The sequence below is a fragment of the Lactuca saligna genome, chromosome 7 (genome assembly GCF_052625555.1).
Source record: "Lactuca saligna cultivar CGN05327 chromosome 7, ASM5262555v1, whole genome shotgun sequence".
Lineage (NCBI taxonomy): Eukaryota > Viridiplantae > Streptophyta > Magnoliopsida > Asterales > Asteraceae > Lactuca > Lactuca saligna.
Genome location: NC_136423.1, coordinates 148796859 through 148823254, shown reverse-complemented (window position 1 = coordinate 148823254; position 26396 = coordinate 148796859). Strand labels below are relative to the sequence as shown.

The 26396-nt window shown below is 31.9% G+C and overlaps 1 non-coding gene across 1 annotated transcript; it reads left to right on the top strand.

Annotated features, from left to right (window-relative positions):
* Positions 1 to 8644: 8644 nt before the first annotated feature.
* Positions 8645 to 8751, top strand: LOC145007808 (small nucleolar RNA R71). Its single transcript, XR_013663172.1, has one exon. It is a non-coding gene; the product is annotated as a small nucleolar RNA R71 (small nucleolar RNA).
* Positions 8752 to 26396: the final 17645 nt, after the last annotated feature.

The window sequence follows — 26396 nt, the reverse complement described above, 5'->3', positions numbered from 1 at the left end:
ATGGTAATTTGTTAGATCGGTGTGGTATTGCTTGAAATATTAATAAATTGGTAGAAATTTATCTTGTATTGTTAGGTTTGTTAAATTGTTATGTTGGTAAGTTTTAGGATTTTAAAAAAGTGTTTGCTTTCAATTTTTTTTGAACTTTATATTTTTATGTTTATTAAATTGGTCAATTGTAATTTAATCTTTTATGTGAATTGGTATGTTTTAATAAGTTTATGAGTTTGTGTTTGTTAAATTGGAAAATTCTTATGTTTAATGTAAATTGTCCTGTCTAGGTAAATTTATATGGTTATGTTTGTTTGGAAAATTTGCATACGTTTTATGTTGGTTAAAGGTTAAAATTCAATAAAGTCACTAAGTTTATTAGAACTTTTGATTTTGGCATCTTGTTATTTTGTCAATTATATCACCGGATTTACATTGTTGTTGCATAGTCAACCAATTGACATCTTGTTATTTTCTCATAACCGGTAGTTGCCATAGTGACTATTATTTACCCATGTCAAGTGTGCCTCTAATAAACATTGCAAATTTTTTTTACCCTAATTTCTACGAACCATGACAATCGGTGAAGGCAAAAGCCACAACAGAAGTGGGACATGGATGAACCACCAACATGAAATTAAACGCATGTGTATACAAGGAAAATGCTCTTGATTTGGTTGTTGTCATGACTTGTAAAAGCTTGAGGTTTGATATTGTCGTCAACTCACGCCTAACATTATTTAGAACCTTGATATTTATAGAGAAATTTGGAGACAATTCATATCTTATACAATTCGATGACAACAGGAAGCATTCGATGAGAACAGGAAGCACTTCATGTTTGACATATTAATATAGTAAAATTGGGCTTAATGTTTGGCTTTAACATAATTTGTTTGCGTCATTGGTGCGAGTTGTTGGCTTTAACATATTATGTTTCATGTTGCTTGTTTTTGCTCAATATTTGTCGCTTGCATTTTTTTTCCTTTTGACTCATTACAGTGATAAAGAGGAACATTATAATTTAGATTTTGTAAAAGGTATTTTGGAATAAGAAACATCTAGTGCATCAGATGATGAAACATTTGTGGTTGATAAGGAATTAATTGACAATGATAAGGAAGGAAATAGTGCTCGGTCTGAAAATATTGGTTTTGATGACTTTTGGTATAACTTTTGCATTGTACGTGTTATACATGTTATAAATGAGGATGTAGAAATTAAAGAGGATGGGGTATCTAATAACAAAGGAAGTTTGGATAGGAGCATCGATGATGTGTCAAGTGAAGGTTCTACTCAATATGTTATGTATAAATCTAGTATTGATTGGAAGAATATGAAACCACATATTGGGGAAAGGATTTTTACTCAAGAAAAATTACGGTTTTATTCACAAATTATGTTGTGGCCAACAAGTATCCAATAAGAGTGATGAGATTCTTTTCTATATGTCTTTAAGCTAAGTTGGTATGCACATGAATCATAAAGAATGTCCTTTGAAATGGTGAACTTCATGGATGAACAGAGAAAGTTCCTTAGAAATTAAGGGATTTAATGAGACACACAGGTACACTAGGGACTTCAGGCATTCTACATTTCTCAATCCTTATTGTATTGCAAAATAATTCCTTAAACATATTTGTACTATGTCTAAATGAAAGGTAGAGAGATTAAAGAAAATGTGAGGAATAAATTTCTATGTGAAGTTTCAACGGACCAACACTACAAGGGAAATAAGAAAGCATTGGAAATTATTAAAAATGAAGCTCATAAACCACTATGCTCTTATATGGGACTATGCTTAGGAGATCCTTATGTCAAACTCTAGAAGTATAACCAAAAAGGATGTTAATGTTAACCCATATGGAAACACTTAGTTTCAAAGGTTTTATGTTTGCATCACGACATTAATGATGGTTGTAGTAAGGGTTGTTGGATTGGATGGTTATTTTCTTTAAGGCCTATGAAAAGGAGAGATGCTTACTATAATTAGAAAGGATTTGAACAACCAGGTTTACCCAATTTCATGTGTTGTGGTTGATGTTGAGAATAATTCAAATTAGTTGTGGTTTTTGCAGTTTCTAGTGGATGACATTAGGCTCCAAGCTGGTGGAGGACTAACTATCATATCTAATCAACATTAGGTACTATTATTGTTATTTTACTTTAGTTTATTTACTACATAATGGTTTTATTAACTCTTTTAAGTACATTTTCAAAGTTCGTCATTAATCAAAAATTATCATGACTAGAATAAGCTTTGTACTTCCTACTAGGCAACAGCCACTATAGGCACTAAGTCAAGTTTTCTTTGGGCAATGGTGGAACTGAAGTATATGAATAACAATGAATATGATTAGAATGTTCAAATGGATCCAAATACATGGACTAATGTATCTTTGTTGAAGGAAGAGCTTATCAAGTTATGGAAAATACGATAATTGAAGTTTCAACCAAGTGATCATGAAGGCAAGGAGAAAACGAACACTTACCTTGTTGGAAGATATATGAATCAATGTTAGGAAGAGGTTTTTCATAATGGAAAACAACCACATTACATGGAATTTGGATGTTTGTCGTATAATTACAAGGAACCTTCAAGATCGGTGAGCAACAACTTTTTGAAGTAGTTCTTGGGTTTGTGTGTTACTAGTAGGTTTATATGGCATACCATGTGTCCATTATTGTGCAACTACGAACTAAACATATCAACATCCAAATGCATTTGTAAGTGACTACTTTAGCAAATAGATGTTTCTACTCATTTACAAAGGTATTATTAGGCCACTAAATGGTGGTAGTATGTGGCTGTAAACCCCTTAGACTAAACACTACCACCAATAGCTAGAAGAATGCCATGGATGCCAAAATAAAAATGGAGAAGACATATAATTGAGGATGATAGGGAAGATAAGAGAGTACAAGCTAGTGTTGCGACAAAAAATTACACAAACTGCTAGTAACAATAACATAACAAAAGGACTTGAAAAAAAACACCATCACCAATAGAGAATAAGAAATTAGGAAGACTATTGAAAACAGTCAGACTGATACAAGCATAATAGATAATCAAAGATTTTGATCTAAGAAAAGCACTTAGAAAGCATTAATGTTCTTTAATTTTTGTAATATGTGATCATAAAAGTAATATACCTTAATTTGTGTAATATGTGATAAAAACACCAATTGTCTTATATGACTTATGAAATATACTATATTTGTGATCAGGGCAAGGAACATGTGCCTGATGGTGTTACAAATGCACACCAATCAAATGTTCATGTCACATACACAAAGGTAATGTACTTTAATTTGAGTATTATGTGATCATAAGTGTAATGTACTTTAATTCATGTAATTTTTTTATGAAAACACAAATATGTTTATATGATGATGTGTTTTGCATATAACCACTTAAAAGCTTTAAATTTATATCATATTTAAACGATTTAACTAAAACACAATAGTCAGTGTACCTAGTCGCATAGTAGTGATGTAGAGTAAGTAAGAGTCAAACACAAAGAACGAAATTTCAATAAGGAAAATAATTCTAATAATTAAACTAAAGAAACAAACTTAGAAAAAAGGTTTTTATCCGATTTTTGAAGTTTGGAAAAGCTTAACTTTAAACAATGTACTTAGTAAACAACTAGAAAATGAGATTTAATCAAGAGTTAAAAGGCACTTTCGTTTAGCTTCGAATCCCCCTTTTCCTATGACTGATTTGAAGTAATGGATTAACTTCAATTAGATACCAATTTAAAGATTACAAATTGCCATGATCAGACTAACTAGCATAAATCAATTCATTAACTTTAACCACAATGATCATGCAAATTAAGAACACCAAACTAATTTTTAAGATATTTTTAGGCTATGAAGGATTTGACCTAAGAATTATCTATCACCGATCAAGATTAGATAATCCATAAATTATTATGAGCAAATGATTCTCCATAAAACAATTAAGCAACTAACTTACCACTTATATTAGGGTATGATCAACCTCTATCTAGAAATCTAGTTATCATAAACAACTAGGTAAATAAGTTCATGCAATCAATGGCCACATAAGTACCCAAAAAATATACACTAAATAATAAAAATGGAAAATTTAACATACTAAGATGATCTATCAAACACAAAGTAAATCCAACTTCAATAATCCAGAAAACTAGAAATGGACACATGGTAGTACGTTTCATCTAATCTAAAGAAATTAATAGGGCTGTAGCCCATAATTATAGCAAAACAACAAATAGTCACGAAGTAAGATAGATTGAACATGATTATCACTATGCAAACCGAATGGTTATTGTAAATCTTTACTCCAATCTCCATAAAGCTCTTTTTCCAACGAATTCTGGTCTCTAAGGATTCCTTGGTTGCTTTTGTGAAAGATCTCAACACTCTCAATGAATGCACCTTTAGTTATGACCTGAAATGGTATTTAAACTGGCCTAATTATGTTTTCCAAGTTGTGGTAATCTGTTCGGCATGATGTGGAAACCACTTAATTCATGTAAGTAGCAACTCTTCAGTTTAATCGAGAAGCCTCCAACAGCCACGACGTGGACCAGATTTAATCACATCATAGACTTCCACATAATGAAAGCTCCTTTTCAAGATCTATCCTCCAAGTTTCTAGCTTTGCTCAGTTTTGGCCCTTCTCCTTGAGAATGTCTTCATTTGGCTATACAATAGATATTAATCTTATAAGTATCCAATATCTTTTTATTTAACCAAATTATAGCTCAAATGTATGTAAATAACACATAAATATGTATATAAATATGGAAATATCAAAATACTCACACTTGTCTTTTGGTTGATCCCAAAAAAAACTACTTTCAATACATCACATCAAAACTTTTCCAACCAATAAAGACAAAACAATCCAATTCAAAATCACTAATTACATCTCGCCTAAATGCATGTATTTATGCCTAGTAAATCCTAAGTACTTCCCAAGTCCTACATAGTCACAATCCTCATAAACGTTTCCCACTTATTTTGAGCAACATTCATATTTGCATTTCTACCACCTATGCCCTTTTATTTACCCAATTTTGTTTGAAAAGTTATTGTCAAATTCGAAGTGATGTGACTTTAAAAAAGAAAAATACTATTTAATATAATCGTCCTAAAAAATTATTACTAAACTTTATTTTCAACTTCCTATTTTTGTGTAACATTTTATTTATTTTTCAACTTTTTCTATTTTTTTTCTTTTCTAAAATTTTCAATAGCCTCACATAAAAAAGCAAACAAATAACTCTACGTTTAGTTCTATTATACTATAGCTCATGAATTTTTAAGCAATTCATGGAATTCCTTAGACCACTAATGGAACCCATGACTTTCGATGAAAATCATGTAGCGAATTTCTTGCTTTCCATCCAAGCTTTTATAAATAGGTGGATAAATATAAATATCTCCAAGGGGAATAATCACCGAGTATCAAAGTTCACACATTGGTTGCATTCCTGAACTTTTAATTATTTTTATATATAAGTAGGAAGTTTTAATGGGTTAATGAGTTCGGGTTCTTCGTATTGGACACTTTATAGCCAGGCAAAGTCATAAAGTTGGTCACTTTATGACTTAGGATATCATTTTGGGCTTGGATTTGAGTTTTTGATGGAAGGATTAATGAAATAAGGTCTTAATGAGACTTTGGGACTAGGTTGCATACGCTAGGCATACCTAGGGGTATGTTGCGCGTACGCAGTCATCACACCACTTTTGGTCAACATCAGAGTATGATGCACGTACTCTCTTGGTACAAAGGCGTACTCCGTTAGGAAGGGGTATTCTCTTTTGTGCCTCGACCATTGACTTTGACTTTGACCAAGGTTGACCAAGTGTAACTTAAGGGGTATTTTGGGTATTTTGAGCTATAGTTAAGCCTTCATCTCTATTTGTTGGATTTGGAGACCTATAGAGCCATTATTCAGAGTAGTGAATTCTTCGGCTATTCTTGAGACTGTGAGGTGAGTTTTTCTCACTGTGCTTGTGGGTCACAAGCACCAATACTGGCCCTTTACTTAAGTATCCTGGTATATAGGATGCTTCTATACGGTAGTGATTTGCAGATCTGTCTGATATTCTGTTAACTGGTTATATGATTATTTGTTACTTGATATATGTTATTTGTTATGGATTTGTCAACATGGTATGGTGGGGTTAAGAATGTACTTCTTTGTGCTACCAGTCAAACCAGGACATTCCAACTGAAATGTTGTGGGCCAGGGCATTCCAACTGAAATATTTTGGGCTGGGGTAACCTAACCAGGAGGTTGTGGACCCGTTATGTACGGGGCAAAACAATCAAAAGGTTGTGAGTCAAGGCATTCCAACCAAAAGGTTATGTGCCGGAGTAATCCAACTAGAAGGTTGTGGCCCTATTATCTGTTTGATTTTATGTTTTTGTGGTGTTACTTTAGGGGAAACTCATTGAGCTTTAGCTTGCATTAACAATCCAGAATGAGAAAATGAGAAAGCAATTGTCCTAAACATATATTAAAAAAACAAAAAGGAAATTAAATGCAAACCAAACTTGGGTTTCCTCACGGAAGCGCTTATTTTGTAGGAGTAATGAGTCGGATTCCTTCCCAATCTAAGTTGCCTTGGGTGGGAGCTTGATCTCTTTTAATCCCATCATCTCTAGTCAATTCTTTTTGAATGCAACTACTCTATTTCTATAAGCCTTGTTCAAATTCTCTTTCTTTGTTGGAACAAGATTGTCTTGTTCTTGCTATTGAATCCATTCTTTCAATACTATGCTTATTCTCTAGAGTTTTCTTCTAGACTTGATGTTGAGGGTGTGAAAAGGAAAATACTTCAAATATCATTGGAAGTGAAGCTCTTGGTTTAGTACCTTTTACTTCCTCCTTCGATTTTTCTTCTTTCTTCTTCTTATTGTTTCGATTCACTAACTCTCTTCCATTAAAATTTCCAATTCTAGACGTTAATTATTTACTTCTTTATATTGATCCACTTCTTCCAAAAAGAAGACATCATCACTAAATTCTTCATTAACTGCCTCTTTCTTCACTCCAAAAGTTATCTCTTGATCTCCAACTTGTTGTGTGAGCTTGGAATTATGGAAGTCTACTAACGCATTAGTGGTACTTAGGAAATGTCTTCCTAAGATTATGGGCAAATTATCCTCTTCTTTCATGTCTAACACCGTAAAGTCCACTGGAAATATGAACTTTTGCACTTTAACTAAAAAGTCTTTGATAACTCCACGAGGATATGTAACCCAATGATCCACCATGAGGATAACAATCTTAGTGGATTTCAATTTTGTAGAATCATGCTTCTTGTAAAAAGAATAAGGCATTAGATTTATACTTGCTCCCAAATTGGCTAATGCATTTGTTTTAATTCTGTTACCGAACTCACAAGGCAATGTTAATCACCAATTGGCTAATGCATTTGTTTTAATTCTGTTACCGAACTCACAAGGCAATGTTAATCACCCTAGATCTTCCATCTTCCTTAAAATTTCTTTTTCTAACAGCAGCTGAACATTGTTTTTTTTTTTTTTGCACCATATTTGAGTGCTTGTCTAATATCTTTCGATGCCCAACTAAATCCTTGAGAAAATTTTCATATTCGAGCATTTTTTAATCACTTCAACAAATGGCATAATAATGAAAAGACCTTTCGCTTGCTTTATGAAGTTCTCATGTTCTAGCTCCAACGGGTTGTGTTTGAGTATAGACGCTGGTTTAAGAGGTGGCAGATAATGCATGACATGCGACGATTTAGGGACTTCTTCTATCGGCCATGCTATGGAGATCGAAAATAATTTGTTTTCTCTTTAGACAATTCTTTTTCTTCATCCTATTTTTTGATGTTTTTTTAACTTGTCTTTAAGAGTATGAAAGGCTCTAACTTTTTCTTCATCTTCACTTATAACCTCCAATACATGCGCTTTCAAATTTATCCTAACATTATTTTTACTTGAACCCATTATTCGTTTGTGAATGAGTTTAGTTAATTGCCCAACGTGCGTCTCAATGTTTACGATAAATGCTTTCTGATTTCTTAGAGTGGCATCTGTATTGTCATGCCTCTTTTTACTAGCTTCAATGAATCTATTCAGAATTAACTCCAAATCAGGCTTCTTCTCCACTTGTATTTGCTTCTTTTGATACAAAACCCTACCCTCATTGTCAATATTTTTCTTCTTTGTCTTTTTTATAGCTTCATAGGGCTTCCATTCCATCTTTGGATTCCTCTAATCGTCATCAAATATATCACCACCCAAATAACACACTTGCACCTTCTTTTTCATGTTCTCAATCAAGTCACACTCTTTTGCAAGGTGTGGTCCACTACAATTATCACATACCACTTGAATCGTGTGAATTGTTTTCTCCATCTTCGTAATCCTCCTATCTATGGTGTCGCATTACGCAATTGTAGAAGCAACATTGTCTTGCACTCCATCTACACTCACTCTTTCTCTGGTATTGTCCTCCTTTGGATTGTGGTATTCTCTTGAATGCTTGGCAAATTCTTCAATTAGAACTCTATTGGAGGTCGAATATTTCTTTGCCATGAGCCCTTGGGAGTATGGGTTTGTCGTGTGCTCCCATTTATTCCATCATATAAAGTTTTAATATGTTGATGCGCAATCAAGTTATGTTAAGGTCAATTTCGTAACATTTTCTTGTAGAGCTCCCACGCCTCATATAATGACTCTCCTTCCTTTTATTGGAAGTTGGTGATGTTCTTTTTCAACTTAGAAACTTTCAAAGGAGGGCTAAATTGTTAAATAAATTCTTTTTTCAAGGCTGTCCATGTTGTTATGGCTCCTGGTGGAAGTGACTTCAACTAATGCTCCACCATATCTTTTGGTGCAGCTAGAAGAGTTCTTAACATGGTCGTGTCTTTGGGAACATTAGGAAAGTTGAAATAATTGGCTATTTCCAACCTCTTGACACTATGTTTGTACACATCCTAATGGTTTTTCCCGAAGAATGGTATATCTTTAAGCATACTTCAGATGTGTCCCATAAGCTCAAAATTCGTGTTGGCTGGGATTTTGCATGGTACTTGACCCGACCCAATATGATCTCTCATTCATCGATTGCACTCCTCTATCGCCAAGGTCGTTATATTCACCATCATATTTTCGGGCTTTCTTTTCTCATCCTCGTCTAAGTCTCTATCTGTTTCCGGCTCGTAACCTATTCCTTTCATGTTTGAAGTCTTTTTGAATGTTGATACTCTGCCGACTTTGGAACTGCTAATCAATTCGTCTTTCTTTTTTTCCTTTTTCTTGTGGAATTCAGATTCCAAGTCGTCGAAAGGTGGCACAATTTTAAACAATGATCCCCTAGTCATGTAATATTTAAAGAAAATAAGGAATTACATGAAAAACAAGTATAAGCATAATAATTGAAAATCTAAAACCTCGTTTTCCATGTCATGGCAATCCAATGGGCACGTCGTGGGAACTACAATTCCATAAAAGTAAAAAACGATTAAAAAGTAACTTTTTGTGGATTTAACCTCACAAAAAGGGTTGATTAAATATTAGAAATTAAAATTCAACTAAAATAATCGTTCCCCAAAAATGGAACAAAAACATGATGTGTTTTTTATATAACTACTTAGAAGCTTTAAATTTATATCCTATCTATTCGACCTAAGTAAAACACAATAGGCAGTGTACCTAGTCACGTAGTAGTAAAGTAGAGTAAGTAAGAGACGAACACCGACAACGTAATTTCAATTAGGAAAATAATGATAATAATTAAACCAAAGAAAGAAACTTAAAAAAAATATTTTTATCCGATTTTTCAAGTTTGGAAAACATAATTTTAAACAACCAGCTTAGAAAACAACTAGAAACAATATTTGATCAAGAATTTAAAGGCACTTTCGTTTAGCTTTGAATCCCCGATTTTCCTTTGATTGGCTTAGGTAATGGATTAAATTCAATTGGATACCAATTTACAATTTACTAATAGTCATCATCAGACTAACCAGCATAGATCAATTCATGAACTTTAACCACAATGATCATGCTAATTAAGAGCACAAAACTAACTTTTAAGATATATTTGGGCTATCAATGATTTAATCTAAGAATTATCTATCTATGATCAAGAGTAGATAATCAACCAATTTTTATAATCAAAAAGTTCTCTTTAGCAAAATTAAGCAACAAACTTTACCACCTATACTAGGGTATGATCAACTTCCAGCTCTAGCAATTTAACGATGATAAACAGTAAGGTAAATAAGTTCATGACATCAGTGGTCACTTAACTACACAAAATTATATATAAAGTAATAAAGATAGAAACTTTAACATGCTAAGATGATTTATCAGACACAAGGTAAATCCAAATTCAATAATCCATAAAAGTAGAAATCAACACATAGTATCAAGGTTAATCTAATATAAATGAAAGTGATGGGGATTTAGCCCATAATTATAGCAAAAGAACACATAATAATGATGTATGATAGTTTAAACTTGATTATCAATATGCAAAGCAAATTATTATTGTATATTTTGTAACACTCTGGTATTGGAGGTACTTATTTATTAATTTTCTAGCTATTGTATGAGGGTCACAATGTGAGACAAGGTTGTCATGTCGTGGGTGACCATTGACTATTTGACCCGTGTTTTTGAGTCTCACAACGTGAGCCTTTGGGTGATCCTGATGTGAGAAAGGTATGATGGCCAAAACCATAATATTTTGGGTATTTAATGGAATAGAGGGCTGAGGTTGCCCATCCTTTGCCTTCCTCACTCTCTTGCCTCCTGAAAATCCTAATCTCAGACTACTTGAATTCCTAAGACATTTTTGTGACATTAAAGCATTCTTTGGTGGTTTTTGACTCATTGAAGTGGAAGAAGACCTTGGTGGAGCAACCTCTTGGCTATCTAGCTTTTACATCACCTTCTTGTAGGCTTTTGGACCATTGTAAGTCTTAAATTTGGCCTTTTTACCTCTTGCATGATAGATCTATGTTTTAAGCTTATTTTTACATGGTTGTGAAGGATTGTATGCATAAGATCCATAAAGTTGGCAACTTTATGGATCATTGAGGCGTTCTCTGTAATATAATCTTTGGATCTAAGTTTTGGAGTAGTTTAAGACTCCAAGTGTGAGTATGGATCTCATTTTCCCTCTTTTGACCTAATGAGTGTTTGGGTCATGCATTGGACATACATGACTAAAAAGCTATGATTTTTTTTAACCTTTGGGTAAGGGAAGACCCTCTGGAAAGTCCTAACTAATGGCTGAAAGGAATAAGAGCTTAATCCTCAAAGCTGGCCAATGCAGTTCTCACGACATGAGGATAAGCCTATCACGTCGTGAGATTGCTTGTCAGCGCGACTGTTTTTCCCGGATAAGTTCACGACGTGACTTAGGAAGTGGTCACAACGTGACGGTGGTTGGAATTGAGATTGGTTGAGTTGACTCACTGAGTTGGGTCCAGGTCAATGTCAATGCTCACAAAGTGACCACGATCTGGTCATGACATGAGGCTCAACTGTTGGAGTTTGGACCATTGAATTGAGTCCTTTTTAGAACATCTGGGCCTTAGGGTTCTCTAGATGGGTTGGGCCATTAGTAGGCCTAGTTTAGGCTTGGGCCATTATTGGTCCTCATGATTAAGGTCTTAACCTTACAAAGCAACCAAGGTTTGTATTGACTATGTTGAGTGTGAGGAGCTCTTATGCAATAGACTTTGGTGTAAGATTTACTATCTTCTGATCGAGGTGATTTTTCGTCACTGTACTTGTGGGTCGAAGGCATCAATGTCGACCCGATAGATTATGTATTTTAGTTAGGATGTTGATATGCTGTAGTGATCTGTTAACATTTGCATGATTATCTTTTTGTTGTTATATGTTATTTTTTATGTATATGCCGACATAATATAGTTAGGTTGAGGTAGTACTGCGTCGTGCGGTAGTCAACAAACCTAGGAGCAAGCCAGACAAAAGTTTTGGGCCTGAAAGGAAAGCCGGACCTATGCTCTGGGCTCAAGAGTAAGCGAGATATGAGATGTGGTCTTGAAAGGAAAGCCATACTCATACAATGGTCTTAGGGTTAATCCACTCTGTTTTTTTGTGGACATGGTATGGTATCTGTTGTTATATGTTATGTGTGTTGGTACATTGGGGGAACTCACTAAGCTTTGGTTTATAGTTTCAGTTTATTGTTTAAGGTACTTCAAATGATCGTGGCTAGGCAAATGTGTGATTGTGCACATCCTTCAATTTTATGTTATTTGGATTTTGGGATACTCTGATTACTAAAATACACTTTTGAAACAATGGTTTTGTAAAAATTTATGGTTTTGGGTTAATTTTGAAAATTAGAATATGTTGTGATTTTTGGGATGTTATAGATTTTTACTCCGGTCTCCTTAAAGCTCTTTCTCCAACGAAATCAGGTCTCTAATCATTACTTGGTTTCTTTTTTTCAAAGAAATCAAAATATCTCAATGGATGCACCTTTAAATATGACCTAAAAATTGGTATTTAAACTTGCATAATTATGTCTTAGATGCCATGGCAATATTTTCGACACACCGTGGGAACCACTTAATTCGCGTAAATAGCAAGTCTTCAGTAAAATCGAGAAGCTTCCTATCGCCACAATGTGGACTAGAGTTAACCATGGCCTAGAGTTACTCATAACGCACACTCTTTTCCTACTTTCCTTCTTTACGAATATTCTATTCTACAAGTTTCCATCTTTTCTTAGTTTCATCCCTTCTCCTCGATAATGTCCACTTTGATATAAAATAGAAGTTAAACTTATATGTACCCAATATCATTATATTAAACCAAATTATAGCTCAAATGTATTGAGATAACACATAAATATGTATATAAATATGGAAATATCATATGAATTATGATATAGGTGTTTTGTGATCACGAAAAGGCAATTATGGTGGAAGTTCTAGTAGAAGTACACCAATCAAATGATATTTCCACACAAAATGTGTAATGTAATTTAATTTATCTAATACATGATCATAAAACTAAAACTAGTAGAATATAGGCCTTTAATGACATGTGAACTATGACACGTATTGGCTTTATAAGATGCAAAAATTTTTGTCGTAAATATAATGTCGTGTCTGCTAAAATTTAAAGTATTTACGACATGAATTTTTGTGTGTCCTAAAATTAATGTCGTTTTATAAAATTTTAAGAACGTGCGTGGTGTGACAACCCGTGATTTATTTCCGTCACAATAACCCGTTTTCGTTAATAAAGCTGTTAAGTTCCAAAATTTTCCGTTAACTTTGTTTTAAATAATTTATTGCGACTTCTATTAATGTTTTAAAAGTATTGAAATACATTTTAAAACACTAAAATATTTTCTATTTGATTTAGAAAATATTTAGTTTTTATTTAAGTCGTAATTACGACAACTTTATCGGGTGCGACCAAAAGCATCGTATGACGTCGGTATCGGGTAGAATTCCACCGTGTCTCAAACTTTCAGCATATATAAAGTTGAGAGAGCCTCATTTGAAGCTTTTTCACTCTCTCTCTACTTTCTCTCACTACTCTCTCTCTCTATAGAACTCGAAAGTGGTCCAAAAACTCCATTTCAAGCATTATTTGGTAAGCAATCCATCCTAAACTTGTTGTTTAACTTGAATAGCATGCAAATCCATGTTGAAATCACCCAAAAAACATGTGAATTTGGGGACCCTCCCAAAACCGTGAACACCTCTTATGAGGATTTTTGTGACATAAAACCCTTCCAAACCTCATTTAGGGCTTAGATTCGACTTAGAAACTTGCATGCATGAACTAAGGACCCCAAAATCATGACATTTGATGTGTGAACATGAGTTTATGGCCCATGAACCTTCTTGGACCGTAAACCCCCATGCATGAACCATAAACTCCTCTTAAGGTGTTAAAAATGCCCTTAAACACCACCAAAAGCTTCCAAACATGTCTAGGACCTTCTACTCCATCATTTGAAGCACCAAATCATACAAGAAGGGACCAAACATGAGTTTACGGTCCAAGAACATGCTTGGACCGTAAAACCTCATTCATAGACCTTAAACACTTTTTAGGGTGTTAGTTTGCCCCTAAACACCTTCAATGAACTTCCATGAGTGCATATAACCTTACAACCCTTCAAGAAATGCACCAATACAATCATAAATTGGAAAAAGTAGAGTTTACAGTCCAAGAACATTCTTAGACCGTAAACTCATATCCTTAGACCATAAACTCTTCAAATGGGTGTTTAAGTGTCCTTAACACCTTGAATGGCTTGTATGTTGGACTAGAATCACATGTGATTAACCTAAAAACACCAACACCCATGAATCATGAACAAACATGAGTTTACGGTTGTAAACTCATGTGTTTAAGGTAGTAAACTCCCCAAGAACATCTTCATAGACCGTAAACTCCATTTCCAAGGCCATTTCAAGTCCCGATCTCTACCTAAGCCATGTGTTTATGTGTAATGTCTCATTTTCACAACAAAACGTTTTCATTTTTAAATAAGGCAAAACTCCATAATTATAAATCCATTGTTAAGAAAAAACGTTTATACCAAAATACATTTATCGAAAATCAGAGTAATATAAGAAACGCATAATCCTCAATATTGTTTATGAGTGTGTACAGTCATGCATTCTCCTTCCCACGACCAAGGATAGAACCTCAAAGCATAAATAATTGGGTAAGCACAAAGTTTAGTGGGTTTCCCCTAAAATACCTAATACAACAAACGTATTATCATGCATAACGGATCCACACTCATCAGACTGGAATACCTTGGCCCAATCAATCATCGGACTAGAATGCCAACATGCAACAGGTCCAATCAGTCATTGGGCTGAAATACCTAGGGTTTGTTGGCATGCCGCCTTAACCCAACCGCTCTTCTCGAGTGTTTGTGCCTATAGCTTATAGTCGGGCCGCACCAGGTATCTTGGTCTACAACTTATAGCAGGACCACCTCAATCTATCCCACCACCATATGGCTATCCCACATAAGATGTCGTGAAAAAACCTAAAGAAATCATTCGTAGATACTGAATGAATACAAAAAAAAATGACTTATTTTGCAACAAAAAAAATAGTAAAAATGCGTAAGAAAATATTAAGGACTAAATGTGTAGAAAGTGAGAAATATATTACCATATTAAGTCATTTTTACCGGCTAACTTGGATTAGCCGGTCATAAGGACTAAATGTGTATAGTTTAACAAGTTGAAAGGGTAAATATGGACGAAAAAAATCAGAAACTAAATGTGTACAAATTGAAAAACATATTACTGTTTTAAGTCATCATCCCTTCTTTTTAATTTTACCAGCTTTATTGTACATTATCTAACGTGTTATATATTGTTTTTCTTTATATTGCAATAGTCTAGCCACTACACATTATCATATTAAAGTTTAAGTTTTTTTCACTATTTCTCATTATATAAATATGATATTCGATGTTCTATGGCTTTGCTTTGGCTTTTATTTACATTTTACATTTGCTTTTGACTCTTATTTACTTTTCTATTTTTAGCTTAATATAAGTTTTATGATTTTTTGTTTAATTAAGAATTTAGTTAAATTTTCAAAATTTGAATTATTAACTATACAAGTTTTGAGTTTTATTTTTAAGAGTATATATAATTATATTATAAGGTAAACCCTTTTATTCTAAAATCTTGCTCCACCCTTGATATTAGTGATGAAAAAAAAAAGTTTTCTTTCTATTATTTTTTATTTTGTTTAGTTATGAATTTAATATTTTAATATCTTATTTTTGTTTGTTTTTTTGTTAATCATGTCTTCAGCTATTAAGTTGTGAATCCATGTTTGTTTTTTATTTTTATTCTTTTAAATAATATTTGCTTACAAATGTTATCCAAAGTTTATGTTTTATGGTTACTATTTTATGAATTTGATTTAGAATGTGTGTTATTATGTTAGTTCCTTCTCAAATAATATGAATTTATGTTTTTTTTAAGTTGTGAATATATATTTTTTATATATAAACTGTGATTTATTATATTATGTTGTGAATTTTGTATTTTAAGCTGTGATATTTGTGTTTTAAACTGAAAACGAATGCATTAAGCTTTGATTTTTTTTGTTTTAAATTGTGAATTAACTATATTAAATTGTGTATTTTATATATTAAACTGTGAATTGATTGTATTAAGTTTTGAATTTTATGTAGTAAACTATGTATTGACTATATTAAGACATTTAAGGTGATAATATGGCTATAAATGCATGTTTTTTTATGTACTAAAATGTGAATTTGTTGTATTAAGTTGTGATTTTTGTGTATTAAACTGTGATTTTTTTATTTCAAACTGTAAATTGACAGCATTATTAGTGTTTGACTTATCTAAAATAGACATAATTAAAACATTTAAAAAAAAAAAATGATTCTTAGGGTTCTTAATCTGTATGTGTGTATGTGTGTGTGTGTGTCTATATATATATATATATCATGTTTTTTTATTTTTTAGTTAATTCAAATTCCGAAAATAATATCTAAAAAAAGAATTTTTGGATTTTTCTATTTATTTTGCATTTTAAAATTAATTTTTACAATATGTACAATGTAATATTCTATTAGAATATTTCACGTATTTTTCAAAAAAAAAAAAAAGATTTTTTTTTTTATATTTTTTTTAGTTAATTCAAGTTCCGAAAATAATATTAAAAAAAAAAAAGAATTTTTGGATTTTTCTATTTATTTTGCATTTTAAAATTATTTTTTAGAATATGTACAGTGTAATATTCTATTAGAATATTTCACGTATTTTTAAAAAAAAATGGAATTTTTTTTATTTTTTTTAGTTAATTCAAGTTCCGAAAATAATATTTAAAAAAAGATTTTTTTTTTAGATTTTTCCATTTATTTTGAATTTTAAAATTATATTTTATACTATGTCAGTGTTATTCTATTAGAATATTTCACGTATTTTAAAAAAAAAGGATATTTTTTTAGTTAATTCAAGTTCGGAAAATAATATTTAAAAAAAAAAAATTTTATTTTTCCATTTATTTTGCATTTTAAATTTATTTTTAGATTTAGTCTCACGGTCTCATAAAATTAGAATGATCTTAAATAAACCTGAAAATATATATATATATATATATATATATATATATATATATATATATATATATATATATATATATATATATATATATATATATATATATATATATATATATAGGTTCAGGTTCATTTGAGACCATTCTAATTTTGTGAGACCGTGAGAACAAATGTAAAAATAATTTTAAAATGCAAAATAAATGGAAAAATCCAAAAATTCTTTTTTTAAATATTATTTTCGGAACTTGAATTAACTAAAAAAATATAAAAAAAAATAAATAAAAATAATTCCGTTTTTTTTTGAAAAATACGTGAAATATTTAAAATAGAATATTACACTGACATATTCTAAAAAATAATTTTAAAATGCAAAATAAATAGAAAAATCTAAAAATTCTTTTTTTTAAATATTATTTTCGGAATTTGAATTAAGTAAAAAAATAAAAATAAAAAATTCTATTTTATTTGAAAAATACGTGAAATATTCTAAATAGAATATTAACACTGTACATATTTTAAAAATAATTTTAAAATGCAAAATAAATGGAAAAATCAAAAAATTCTTTTTTAAATATTATTTTCGGAACATGAATTAACTAAAAAAATAAAAAAAATAAAAAATAAAATAAAAAATAAAAAAATACGTCTCAGGGTCTCACAAAATATAGGTGGTATCAAATGAACCTAACCTTATATATATATATATATATATATATATATATATATATATATATATATATATATATATATATATATATATATATATATATATATATATATATATATATATATATATATATATATATATATATCACGTGTGGGAAGCTTGGTTATTTTTATGATCTACTCTTCTCAAAATTTATGTTCACCTTCGCTTCTCCTATAAATACCCCATCTTGTCGAACTTTTTTCACCCAGTTCAATGCCGAGTGGTCTTAAGATTCGCCATAACTCCAAGATGACCAGAAATTCATCTTCATTTTTTGCATTCCTTCTACTCGCCTTCGTTTTATGTATCTCAGGTGCTGAATCAAACTTATTTATCTCTCTTTTAATTTTTCAATTATATTTACCAGTACTTATCACAAGGAGCCTGCAATAAATTTAAGATGCTTTTCTTGGTATAATTGGGAATAATTATTTCCCCGTAAAACATGATGTATTTTATTAATAAATGACAAAACCTTGTAAATAATCTTTGGTTTTTTGAAATAAGGGATATACTATCTAAATTAAAACCTTTATTGATGGTTTAAATGGTTTCAAAGCTTTTAATAAATAATCGTTATAAACTTTTAATTTGGATGAGCAATATAACAATAAAATCGAACCATAACCAAATTAGTCAATAAAACCGAACCATAATAACGGAATCATTTTTATAACAATTGGTTCGGTTTCTATTTTCTAGTAACCGATAGAAAGCGGTTCGGTTTTAATTTTATAGGATAACAGATCCATTATTAACTGAACCGATAAAATGGTATGTATATATATATATATATATATATATATATATATATATATATATATATATATATATATATATATATATATATATATATATATATATATTATAAATTATAGATATATCAATAATGTATAAACCTAATTAAAAATTGATGAAAATCCAGTAGATCATTGATTTTTATACATCTAAGATAGTGTTTGGCTAAAGCTAAATGTTTTCCAATCAACTAATCAAGTCTAATACTTAACTGGTTCAGTTAAAAAATTTGACCTTGGAAGTCCACATGTATGTTTTGGGGTTTGAGTTCTACATATTTCATATTTTGTTGCAATCTCAAATTGGCGAATTTTTAGTTTTGTAAATTTACATATTTAATGGAACGACACACTAATTGAACGTTACATTTCTTTAGATTTCCCATCCCTAGAAACATTATCAGTGAAATGTTTATTAAGTTTTTGCTCATCCTTTGAGTTTATCAATTTATAGTATATTAACGATTTGTTCATGTATTCGAGTACCCCAATAACTTTCTGTTTTTTTCTTTTTTATGCCGATGTATTTTGAATTTATATATCTTTTTTTTTTCATTATGGTTAAACGACATTAACCATTAACCAAAACTATCAACTGATTAAAACCATTAAACATAAGCAATAGTAATCGATACCTAATAACTACAAAAATATATTAACCGAATGTAATGGTTATGGTTCGGTTTTGGCTTTTAACCAAACCAAATCGTTCTTTCCAAACTCATACATTTAACTGATAGTCAATCACCCATATATAAAAATACTTATCTACCCTTTTTAATATATTTTTTGATTTTATTTGTTTAAATCTATTTTAAAACAAAAAGGAAAAAAATAACATGGGTCTCTCTCTCTCTCTCTCTCTCTCTCTCTCTCTCTCTCTCTCTCTCTCTCTCTCTCTCTCTCTCTCTCTCTCTCTCTCTCTCTCTCTCTCTCTCATTTGAGACCTCTAACTCAAGATTTGAAGGGAAACACAATGGGTTGGGGAAGAAAGTTAAAAAAAAGACGTACGGGGTGGGTTTTTTCTTTGCCTGTTTGTGTGTTTGATAAGAAAGAGTGTGTGTGTTAATTATTTCTATTTTCTTTTTTTAATGGTTTTAATTGAAAAAAATGTAAAAGAAACTAAAAAGAATATAATTTTGTTTATATAGGAGAGAAACTATTTGTTAAAAATTTTGAGACTATAGGTATGAGATTTTTTGAAGTATATCCACATTTTTAGGAAACCACGTGGACCATTTATGATGTTCTGTCTTAATAAAAAGATAAATCTATAAAAACCGTCTTTGCGGTTTATATATTTTCCAAGATGCGGTCCAAACCTTATGAGATTTATAAAATTTGTCATTTTTAGCATATTTCTTTGTGAATTTGACTCATTTTAAAATTGAAATGATTAATTGGCCTTATAATATTTGTTTAAAACTTTTTCTTTTTAATTTAAATTTTATTCATTAAACATATGAGACCTACTTCTCTCATACACACCCACACCAAGCACTAAAACTAAGTTTTTTACTAATAAAAGAGAAAAAAATAGAGTCCGCCATTCGTCTCTCTCTCTCATATCAAACTTATATATCCCGAGAAAAAGCATAACATTAGGGATGAGAATTTGACATGAAAATCCAAACCAAACTGAAACACGAACCGAACCGAATCGATTAGGCCCGAATAAGCAATTCGATTCGGTTCTCGATTATCTATATTAGGCTTATTAAGTTCTAAATATCCAACCCTGAATTGAAAAGTCATTTTCTTAATCGTATTTTTCTTGCTATACCAGATAATCTACATTCAATCGATTCGATTGTGTTTTTCCATGTCCTTCCTTCTATGATCGAGTCGTACACTCAAATCAGAAAAAAAAAACCCTATTGCATCGTCAGAACCTAATCATAACAAAAATATGATACCATCAAACAATTCGATCGAAGCTCTCTCGATTAGGGGTAAGCAAAGGGACCGAACCATTCGGAACCGGTCCGAACCGGACCCGACCCGGGAACCGGCTTCGGCCAAAATTAAGAACCGAACCGGCCCGATGGTTCTACCGATTCCTGATTCCTACTGCTTCTTGTCATGTCTTCAAATGTTGGAACCGGTTCTCGAAAAATAACATCATACGGTTCTGGTTTTTGCCGGTTCTACCGGTTTTTGCCGGTTCTAGCGGTTCCAGTTATATCGGTTCCGTTTCCTACCGGTCCTGGTTCCAAAAATCCACAAAAATAACGTCCCGGTCCCGGACCGACTGGTTCCATCGGGTTCCGGTGCCGGTACCGGTTCCGGTTGGTTCCCCGATCCATATGTTCATCCCTACTCTCGATCTCTCTACTTGGTAAAAAATTAATTATACATGATGTTCGGGAACCAACCTTTGTCTACCTACTAATATTTTCTGGCAGCTTTCTAGAACTATTGTGGAACCAACCTTTGTCTACCTACTAATATTTTCCGATTTATCTAATAAAAACACTACTTTTCATCAAGAAAGATTGATTTCGAGAATTAGGTCTTCATCTTTAATGGGACTTCGTGATGTGATGCCAATTATTTGGTAGATACATGATTTTTTTTTTTTTTTGGTAACCAATTTACTTGCTTTAACTTATTCTAGGTAAGTAAAATATTATACTTATAAAAATACCCAAAATGTATTCTTCTTATGGAACAACAAAACTTATCAATAGAAAATAGGCAAGATAAAATCTGTAATACAGAAGTCAAAATATGATAACGGATAGAACAAATAAATAAACAAGTTTAATGGTAAACAATGACTTAATAGATTTGAGAAACACATATTTTTCATTTCCTTTTAACTTCTTTAACAACTATAATACACCCTTGTGATCTTATTCTCATCCGGCTATAATACACACCGGTAATCTTATTCTAATCCTACTACTAAATTAAATCAACATCTTGCTATATCACTGGACTTGAACTATCAACTTTTAGGTTGAGTGGCACCTTTCCAATATATGTGACACCGCACGGCTAAACATTATCTCAATTAACTAAATTTTCATTAACTAAATTCCATTTTTAATGGCGTGAACAGAAATCACGACCGTTATGGGGAAATTATGCGAAAAGCCTAGCAAGACATGGTTTGGGAAGTGTAAAGACACACAACTATGCGACAAGCAGTGCATAGAGTGGGAGGGTGCAGAACATGGAGCTTGTCATCAACGCGAAGCGAAATACATGTGCTTTTGCTACTCCAAATGTGAGGCCAAGGCGTCTCCTACTCCTCCCTCTACTGCTCCTCCTGAAAACGGGGCACCCACTCCAACTTTTCCCGGACCTCCGGCAGGAGAAGGCGGACAACCACCTCCGGCAGAAGGTCAACCACCTCCTGCAGAAGGAGGTCAACCACCTCCAAGCATTTGATACAATCTATTCATTTTCCTCTAATACAAAGCCTTATATGACTATGAATATGGAGGAAATGCTTCCTAACAAACATATGAGTGTTTTATAATCTGCAATTGTGTTGTGCCGATAATATATAACATATGTTTCCCGTACATAATTATTTCTCTGACATCATAAATTTTAAGCACCTCCTAAGATTGAATAGAGGAATTGAAATTTATGTGATTCAGCATTTGGTCTTCTTTTTCTATCGTTTACAATGTTGAAAAAGAATCTTTAAAATAAAGATAATGAAAGTGTCAGGTCTCTTGTCGTGAGAACAACGAAAGAGAAAAACAAAGAATAACAAGTATTAATGGAGGGTATTTTAGGTCATGTTTTCTGCTGTGTTTTTATTGAATTCAAAAATAATATGCACACATCAAAATAAACTCTTATACCGGGAAAGAAAACATCAAAAATGGAACGGACTTCTATGTTTGTCTCTACTCGAGTGTAGGAAATATAAAATCAAAATCAAAACAAGATAAGTCAAATTAAACATCTTAAATTGACCCTCTAATCTAGAATATGTTACGTTCTTGAATCCAAACCATTCTTGCATTTCTATAATATTGGCTATGGCCATAGAGTTTGTGACAATGTGTGTCGGTTGTTCTTAGCTAATCATATGCTTGACTGCATTATCCCCTTTCTCAATACATTTTCGTATAGAAAGAAACCATGTGTTCCATTGGTGAAACATCAGGTTCTACATCAATACTAGTTTAGAATTATTGCCAAAATACAACATTATTGCACTAATATTGCTATTTAGTAATCATCATATCCATATTCATTGACATGCATGGTGTTGATGTAGCAACAATACATTCACCCTCACTTGAGGAAGTAGCAACATCCCATTGTTTTTAAGATCCTTCTGTAGATGCACACTTGTGGGTTTCGCCATGAATCTACTCACGATACTCACATCATACAAAATGTGAGTTATGAATCTACTCACCATACTAAAATTCCATGTGAGTTATACATCTAAAGTCACCCACGTTACTTCTATATTATGTTAGGCTTAATTGATTTGCTTACGTGTTCTTACTTAATTCTAACTTTGTATCCCTCAAATATTTAGAAAGATTACATTTTTGTCATTCCTTCTTTTTAACCAAGTTCCTTGCATAGGCAACCTCTTTCGAGGTAATTCCACCTTCTAGTTGAGCCACCTCTATGTTAAGGTCATATGAGCAAGCTCCCATATTTATTCTTTCAAACTCTCTATTCATTTGAGCATTGAATTCTTCTGCTTCAACATCACAATTACTTATAACAATCAAATCATCAATATAAATGCTAACAATTAGTAGTTTTCCATATCTTTTTTTCGATATAAACAACATCCTCTTTATGAAAATTCACAAAACCATGCCCTTTAAAATATATTTCTAAACGGTAGTTCCTTTCCCTTGGATATAGAGAGCCTTTAATAACTTGTAAAAGTTTCAACATTGACCATGCATCACAAATCCTACTGGTTGGTTTATCGTAAACTTCTTTTTCCAAATCATAATTTATAATGCAAATTTCATGTCGATATGATGTACTTTCCACCTATTTTTACCCATGAGGGAAAGTAAAATCTATTTCATTTCAAATCATGCAACGTCCGTAAAAGCTTCATCATAATCTAACCTAGGAATATGTACACAACCTTTCGCTACAAGTCTCGCCTTATACTTCATAACATTCTTGTTTAGATCTTCTTTTACTTATAAACCCATTTAAGGCTAATGGGTTTATGACATATTGCTAGATGAGTGAGGCTCTAGGTTTGGCTCCTTTCAGTTGCACCTAGCTTACTTCTCATCACCTTGACCCAAATTCATTCTCTTTGGCCATGGACTATGATGTGATTCATCAATATATTGCGAAAATAACAGTTCTAAACATTCATCATAAATATAAGTTAAATCACTAACTTAACATAGTTCCTCCTCTTTTCGAGCTTGATGATATAGTAGTCGAACCAACCAAGCTACCTAGTGTGATGGGCATAGAGGAAGAATTTGGGGGGTTTTTAGTGATTGGTCCTGCTCAATTAATGAGTTTTGGTTTGAGTCTTTAGTCGTACTTTTGGGGTACAATGACATGGATGGTTAAGTTTCCCTTTCAACATTATGGCTTGGTGAGTTGCACCCTTTATGAACAAAAGTGTCTCTTTGACTAGTCTTTTACTTCACTATTTATATGCATCAACACCATTTATATTCTTCAACTTTTACATCTATACCTACATGTATATAACTTCATCGATCCCATAGTGTTCTAGGTACATACATACTCTTCAAAATGCTTCTTTCTATATTGACATTGGTATAACTATGTTTCTTCATGAAACCATTCTATCTGTGGGGATTACAATATCATGAACTGTTGGTTTAGGCATTTTTCGTTATAATGGGTGGTGAATTCGAATTAATTAACCCCTATGATATTTTCCACATGTCTTAAGCTTAACATGTGTTTCATTCTTTACCAACAAATGAAAATTTCTAACAAGACCAAATGTTTCATCATTCAACTTTAGCATATACACCAACGTAGCATAATTATAATCAACTACAAGAAAGATTTATCGATTACCAAAGGATGAGAGTGGTAAAATGGGAAGATAAATTTTCCATTCACATGCTCAGGTATTATCTCAACCCTTTGCAGGTGTTGGGTATGTTTTTTGTTATTGCTTCCTGACTAAGCATCATTCACGTAGTTGAGTGTAGGTGTTCGATTTTAAATAAGCCAAATACCATTTCTCTATCACACATTTTTCTTAGTAGGAATGTTTGCCACGCTTGTTGACTTATTTTTTCCCAACAAACACACTAGACCGAATTCTTCTGAAATTATTTTGTAAAGAGGAGATGGAGATTGTTACACCTTCATGAAGAGTTTCTCATTGTAGTCGTGTATCCATAAAAACACACCATGCATCAAAATTCATTATAATATTCCGTGAGTTCTTACAAGTTTGTGATGCTCCATAAGTTTGTGGATTTAACACACTTCATCTAGAAACTGATTCTCTATATTCTTTCGTTAAAACAAAATGGATGCCTTGCATTATATATGAATCTTTGAACCTGTTGGGTTTTATTAGCATCAATAAACTTTCTATAGGCAATGAAAATAATCAAAATTTACTTAAGGTTACATACACCCTAAGATCCAGGTTTTACTGGTTATAACAATAAACTTTAAAAACCGACTAAAAGGAAGATCAATAATCTCTTGGTTCTTTTCTTGAGACGTTGAGAATAGTAGACCTTGCAATAGATTACAAATCTAAAAGAGAGTCCCTTTAATGTAGTTAGACCCATAAACTCTTAAAGATAACAAGGAATAACCCTATGGAAGGGTTTTTCGAGAATCCTATAACCCGTAGTATAAGGTTATAATTTCCGCATATGGGGAAAAAGGAAAGGAGTATGGATCAGTTTTGAGAGAGAACCAACAACTAGTGACCCTAGCAAACTATTTATAGGCAACATATAAATCCTTAAGAGATTCAAATTCTTCAGGATAATCCGTATCCGGTTCAAAAACTATTGTATCCCTATCTAAGGGATATCAAAATCGTCCCATATAGTCTTCCAAGGGCTTCTAGAACATTCCAATTAATCTCTATGATTTAATTATTATTCAAGCTCTTTTTAATTAATTCCAAAATAATTTCTAATTAATTTATTAATTACTTAATAAATTAATAACTTATTTTCTGTATTTCCTATTGCTATTTGTGTAATGAGTCTAACCCAAAAGGAACATGCTATTATTAGAAATATTAACAAAACATTTAATGAACTTGGAGACAATTTCCAACAGTCTTCCACTTGGATAAGTCGTGAACTTATAGGATCAGATATTTCACTAACAATCAACAAAGAATAGTCAACCAATGAAACTGCCAAACTTTGATCATAATAAAAAAATCTAATCATTAGACAAGTGATCAATTATTCTTTTGTTATAGACATCTCTGTGAACATGAGGCATGTATAAGGGTCAATCTCAACATTCAACATTCTGTTTTCCTATTAAAGATTTCTAATTATCATATCTAACTTCTAAATCGAACACATCAATTTAGTAAGGGCTCGACTAAGCACATCAGATATCACCACCAAATGATTAAGGGTCCCATAAATACCCCTTTCGAGTTATAAGGAGGAACAAGTAAACTTTGACTACATAGTTTTTTTCTACTCTTCTAATCATACATGGACATATCCTTTATTACTAGCAGTCACAGATAACGTTAGAATAGACCAATGAACATCAGATTTTGAAAACAAAACCCCAAATGCACCTCGGTTTGAAGAATAAAAGTTATTGTGATTTTAGAAT